We start from the raw sequence: 6,745 nt of genomic DNA, 5'->3' as shown, positions 1-6,745 counted from the left end.
CCAGAACCATAAAGATCCTCACCAAAAGAGCAGGGACAAACTTAAGGGGCCTAATATAAAGCATAAGCACATTACCAAATATAATGAAAGATATACACATTATAGAAGACAAAATACATGACTTGGACCTTCTAAAAATATGACATTTTTGCACTTCAAAAGACTTCATAAAAAGTTGACTAAGTACCCATAGATTGGGGGAAAATTTAATAATAATAATCCATAAGATAAAGGGCTAATCTCCAAAATCTATAGAAACCTCAACATCATAACAAGAAAACTAAAAATAACACAGTAAAAATATATTAGCAAAAGACATGAATAAACAATTTATCAAAGACTACATCCAGGCAGCCAACAACCAAATAAAGAAATGATTGTGTTCATTAACAGTAGGAGAAAAATAAACTTAAAAAAACCATGAGATACCATCACACGCAGGCTCTTTTAACAAAATTCATGAAAACAGAAAATAATAAATGCCTTCGTGGGGATGTAGCCTTCTTATAAGGAGGACCCTGGGAATCACCTTCTCTTTCTACCACCGCACCTTCCTACATGTTTTCACCAATCTTGGAATCTGCAGGAGTCTTGAATTAAGCATCATTGCATGTGGCTTTGAGTCTGAAAATGGACTTATGGACTACTATTGGACTTACGGACTTGAGTTGACTTGGCTGAAATGCACTCCAGATACATAATTACTTCTTGACAAAAAGCTCTTTCTTATGCATATATGAGTGTCACTGGATTTGTTTCTCTAGTCAACCTCACCTAACAACATGGGCTGTGTAACTATATGGGATATAGTTATTTAAAAAACAAAATTAATTTAAAAGGAGTGGGGAGTGAAGGCTCACAGCCTTAAAACCATTGAGATTTCTTACATCTTGGAATTAAATATTGGTCTGAGTCACTAAAAAAGGAGGAAATGTAAAACTGAAGTGGGCTAAGAGTTTTTAATGGCATACAAGTTCCTTTCAAACATATGAGAAAAAAGAAAGAGATGGAAACACTCAACCAAGAAATAATCAAGATCAAGCTATTTGTTGACCTCATTGGCTGAATTAAGCCCACCTGGCCTAGTTTGGGCCCACCTAGATGTACCTCCTACCTGGCTCAGGGTTGAATTAGCGCATGCCGGTAGCCTTTAGGACTGGCTGAGGCTTGCCTGGTTCTCTGCAGCCACCTCCTGCAGCGGTTCTCCAGGCATGGAGAGGGACAATCCCCTGGTCCCTGCTTCTTGCTACCTAACCTGTTTCCCCGAAAATAAGACTGTCTTATATTAATTTTTGCTCCCAATGATGCGCTAGGTCTTATTTTCAGGGGATGTCTTATTTTTCCAGGAAGAAGAATACAGTACACATTTATTGTTTTATTAAAAGAGACCTCGCACTTCCTGTCTGCTCTGGCTGTGCTGCCGCCAACAGTGAGCTGCGCGGCAGCGGCTGCCACTATGGCGGCGCCTGCCACTACGGTCCAGAGTCCAGAGTTCCGGTAGCTTCTGGGGGCCTTATTTTTGGGGAATTCTTATTTTCGGGGGGATGCCGTATATTTCAGCGAGAGGCAAAACTAAGTACGTCTTATTTTCCGGGATAGCTTACTTTTGGGGAAACAGGGTAACATTTCTCAGGACTGTTACCTTCTTGTAGACTAACAGAGTGGAGGTGAGGGCAACTTGTCCTTTCCCTTCCGTTCTTCCAGATCAAATGCCAGATTCTGAACCTCATCTGTTCTCATTCCAGATGTCTACCCTATTTCCTCTTGGTGACAGGGATGTATGTTTCATTATGTACTGTTGTCGCAAACCTGTGTATTTTAATTAGCATTCTATTTGGTCCTTCTCAGTTCACCTGCCTGTGGCTTGCAAGAATACAGTTTTTTCTTTCTCTTTTTCTCTCTTCATCTACTTGTCTCCCTTCATAGACTCTTCCTTAACTTCTTATTCAATCCCAGCATGTCCCAAATGATAAGGAGGCTTCATAAATTTGCGTAAAATTTCATTATAACTCAATTCTATTTTTTTTCCAGAAATTTTTAAAAACCTTTGATATGTGTCTAAAAATTCATTGTAATGTAGGATGTTAAAAAGCATTTTGCAAACAGAAACCCCTTACTCAAAGAACTTTAGGAAATATCACACTCTAAATTTTGTGACTTGATGAGCCTATTATAAACAATGCCATATCTTCCAATGATATACTTTGATGACATTAAATTTTTCATACACATGAAGAATTGCCTATTTTTTATGGCTTGAGAAAATGGTGTGGGTGTCATATCTGAACTCCATCAGTTTCAGTAAATTCAGAAGATGAATCTAACTCCTCCCCAGGCAAGGCCAATCACAATGGGGCTGAGGTCAGACATGCTTATACCCTCCAGCTTTCTTTTACACTATTTTGTCACCAATCATTCCTCCCCTGGAATTCTACTGGGTTCAATAATCCATTGCAAAGCCTGCACAGAACCACAAAAAAATTCACAATTATGAGAGTTTATTAGAAAAGTGAACAGGTTACTCAAACTAGGATCAGGAAACATTACGTATGTTGTCTTTGCTCCATAGCTACTCCTCCTCTCACCAACAGTTACATGTCCCTCTGGACTTCAGGCTCTCAGCCACATGATCACTTGGCCTCTGCCTTGTTCAACCAGATAGGAAGCCTCTTTCCTGCCCTGCTACACGGTCTCATGGTCTCTCCTCTCAGTGTTGTAGCCCCTCCATTCTTTCTCTCTGTGGCTCTTTTCCTCTGTCTCCATGCCTCTACAACTTCAGACAGGGATCTCACAGGCACAGGTTCTGCTGGTGGCTGTTTTTTATTGATAGTCCCAAGATTCTCTATTGTCCAGATTCTGAGATAGTACGAAATAAACAATCCCTGAGTTACAGTCCTTTTTATGCACGGTCTCACCAGAGTTATAGAAAATTTAATGGAAGAGTTATATTAAGAAATTTTACTTCACTACATGGTTTAAGACTCACCATGAGTCATTGCGTCCTGAACCCTTTCAACAGAAAACAAAGTCATCCTTATTATATCATGCATTACCCATTACTGGTGACTCAGCTAGGGCAAATAAGCTGACTCTGCGTACCATGTCCATGTGCAACTTGATATGGGCATGGGGACAGACAAGAGCCAAATACTCTGGTTTTGGAAATGTTTGTTATTGGCATACATTAAAATGCTCATATGAATCCTCATCACTGTTAAAACAATGACAGGTTTACATTTCCATATTATTGGAACCCCACAATGCAATAATCTCCTAGGGTATTGCCATTTTCCAAAATGACATTAAATCACTTTATCATAAAATTCCTTTTACACGATGATAATTATTTGATTGATTTTATAACAGTTATAAATAAATATTTCTTTTTAAAGTATGTCTTTCCTCCCCTTAAGAACTTTAATACCTATTTCTGGTATTTATTTCTATTTTGTCTTGTATAGAGAAAATCCCCTGATTTATTGACTTTTTTTTTTTTTTCATCTCATAGGTACTCGAACTAAGGGTAGCAAGACTTCGTCTCATGTACTTTGGACAAGTTGTCAGGAGAGACTAGTCCCTAGAAAAGACATCATGCTTGGTAAAGTAGAGGGGCAAGGAAAAGAGGAAGACAGTCAACAAAATGGATCAACACAGAGACTGCATGGACTGGAGCATAAGACAAGTGTGAGGATGGCATGTTTCATTATGTGGTACAGCATTGACTCACAAGTACCTAACAACAACAATAACGGGTGCTAGTCTGGTGGGGGATTTCAGTAGATGTATTTTGCTCTGAGACTAAATTGTGCCAAGAACAGGAAATAAAAAGTACATGCAAAGCCCTTTGATATTGTAGGGGGCCTAAAGCATTTTGAAATCAAATTGCCAAAGGATGAAAAATGCTCATCTTCTGTTACAAGGAGGTTGGCATTTTCTTTCCAACTCTTTGCACAACTTCACAGACACCCGAGATTTATTCCTCTCAATCTATAGAAAACCCTTTGAAATTGCAAAAGGCACCCATTTTTAATATGTCTTATACATAATCAATATTCAATGAATGCTTTTCAAATAATGAAGCAAGTATAATAGCACAATGTGATGCAACAACACATCTATAATTTATTTTCTGGCATTTTGTTTTAGAGGATTCTTTATATATGTATTTTATATCGTTCTTACAATTGTTTTTAGCCCCCAGGAGAACAGTATGATTGACTCTCAATTTAGTATGTCAGTCAAATAAATCTAAAGGAGGTTCTATGACCTAAGGACATATGGTGTATTTTAACCAAGACCATCTATCTTTCAAACTTGTGTTTCTAACTACTGTAATATATTGTTCCTCAGTCCCTCACTACTTATTTTTCTTACCCAATATTGACTGAGTGCCTATTGTTTGTCAGATATGGTTGTGGTATCTGAGGATATAGCCAAAAAAGGGACAAAAAGGCCCTGTATTGTGGAATGTAAATACTTGGATAAGACAGAAAAATGCCTCGTAAGCATTTTTACGTATGTAGTGTATCAGAAGAGAATAAGAGCAATAGAATAAAACAGGGGTATGGAGGGGGGTAAGGAGTGTACGAGTGAGTGCTACATTTCCAGGAATTGATCAGCATAAGCCTCGTGGAGACAGTGGATGGTGAACACAGACTGGCAGAGGAAGAGGGAGGGAATCATGCAGGTATATTCTTTTGAAACCAGGTTACCTAGACACGGGTCTATTATTAGACAGGTCTTTTCACTGGCCCAAGTTCCCATAAAAAAAAGGGACCTATGTCCTAGATTTCCGGAACAAAACTAAATACTAATTTGAAAAATTTCTCCATGCAGTTTTAGCCTAGGCGAAAACCTATAAAATCCCATCCTCTCTGTTCTATTCTCCTGGTTTATTTTTCTCCACAGAATTTGTAACACTTTGCATGCTATATACTTTAGATTTTTGCTTATTCTATCTGCATCTTTATAATGCAAATACAATGAGGATGGGAAGAACTGCTTATTTTATTCACATTAATACCCCCAGTACCCAGAAGATTGACATAAGAGGCAAGTGCACATCACTGGTACAAAGTAATAGATATTTTTATTAAACAAAAATATTTAAAATGTGATTCTGCTATTTCTATAGATTTAGGACGAAAATGTTTCTATTTCTGTAACCTTCCTTGAAGAATGCCCTCTTCAATTTACACCTCATTCAAAAGGCAGTTTGCGCAATATTGAAGAACTCGATTTGCATTCGTTTTATATGTTCTTTGAGTTTTGAGAACAAAAAGAAATCTGAAGAGGCAAGACCACAGCTGTCGGATGGAGGGGCTAGCGTTTCTAAACCAGCTTATCACAGGCCTGCCCTTACTGGCCCGCAGGCATGAGCAACTGGATGCCGTGAAGCTGGATGCCTTCCAACAGTCCTGAGCACCATTGTCAAGCTTTTTCATCACCAAAGCAGTTTCCAGCTTCCGTAAAGCCTTGTACTAATACCCCGCCATTATCATCCTTTGTTAAAGAAAACCTATTAAGATTATATTTTTGTAATCCCCCAAAGGAGTCACCTATCCTTCTGAGTTGAACCTTTACCTTGAATTACACTGACCCAACAGATTCCCTGGAAGCCTCTGTTTTATTGTTGATGTTTTTCTCTAAGTACTTTAATGAGGCAAAACCAAGTATAGATAGCTAGAATTTGTATGCAGCCTTCCATTGATTGTAGACATGTTTAATCATATTTTGTCTGGAATAAACCCCTATACATATGAACTGGAAACCCACTTACAGTCCGTTTTTACTTTTCCTTGTATATCAAGCTTACAATCAATACTGGGTGAGTCAATCACAAATTTCTGACAGCTCATGTACCATTTGAAGAAGTTGAGTAAATGCGAAGTCCTGTCTCAAAAGTCATCTAACTCATCTAAAACTGATTGTCAATGATTGCACAACTCTTTTTGATTGAATTATCAAATTTTATGATATGCGATATATGTGCCAATAAAACATGTGTTTTTTTAAGCTATTTATCTCATTCTACTGATGACTCATTTTTTAAAAGTTTCTTGTAGAACCTCAAGGAGTGAGGAAAAGTGGTGTCCAAGACATGGCAATGGCAACCTTGTTTACATGCCACTTCTAAATAAACAATCAGTAAATGGTTTAATTCATCGTCATGTAGCCTCTTCATTGTCTCTTTCTCAGAGGAGGATCTTCATTTAGTAACTCAGAAGATTAAAAGGTAACCCAAAGATGACTTTCCTAAGAAGAAGATCTGGGGACTGTGTTAATCTCTAGTAGTTAGTTCAATGACTGAAATGTAAAATGAATGTTGGATGCACCGACCATTTGAATGGAACAAATTATCTGATTCTCCACTGTTAAGGCAGCTGAAGGTATACGTTAGTAGCAAGTAAATCTTTATATATCACTGGTTTATAAAATTAATATTTATGTCTGTCTACATAAAATTATTTGTAGAATAGATATTCTTCTTCTATCTGGTAGCTATGAAATATCTCTTTATTATCTGTAAAAGGATGGAATTAAGATATAGATATTGTGTGGCTTCTTTCCCCCAATCCATATCCTCTATAATTTTAAGCATTGTGGATTTCCATTTGTAGAAAAACTGCAAAATTTGAATATTGTAGACTACCTCTTTACACAAACACATAGATAGTTATTCACTCAGTTAGGCCAATGAATACCATTTCCGTGAACCGTTTTTTAAAAACTTTCATTTTAAGTA

This window comes from Echinops telfairi, unplaced genomic scaffold (assembly GCF_000313985.2).
Source record: "Echinops telfairi isolate 266 unplaced genomic scaffold, ASM31398v2 ScPeMD7_7474;HRSCAF=8512, whole genome shotgun sequence".
Taxonomy (NCBI): Eukaryota; Metazoa; Chordata; class Mammalia; order Afrosoricida; family Tenrecidae; genus Echinops; species Echinops telfairi.
The sequence above is the reverse complement of the archived record's forward strand: the minus strand, read 5'-3'. Positions refer to the sequence as shown.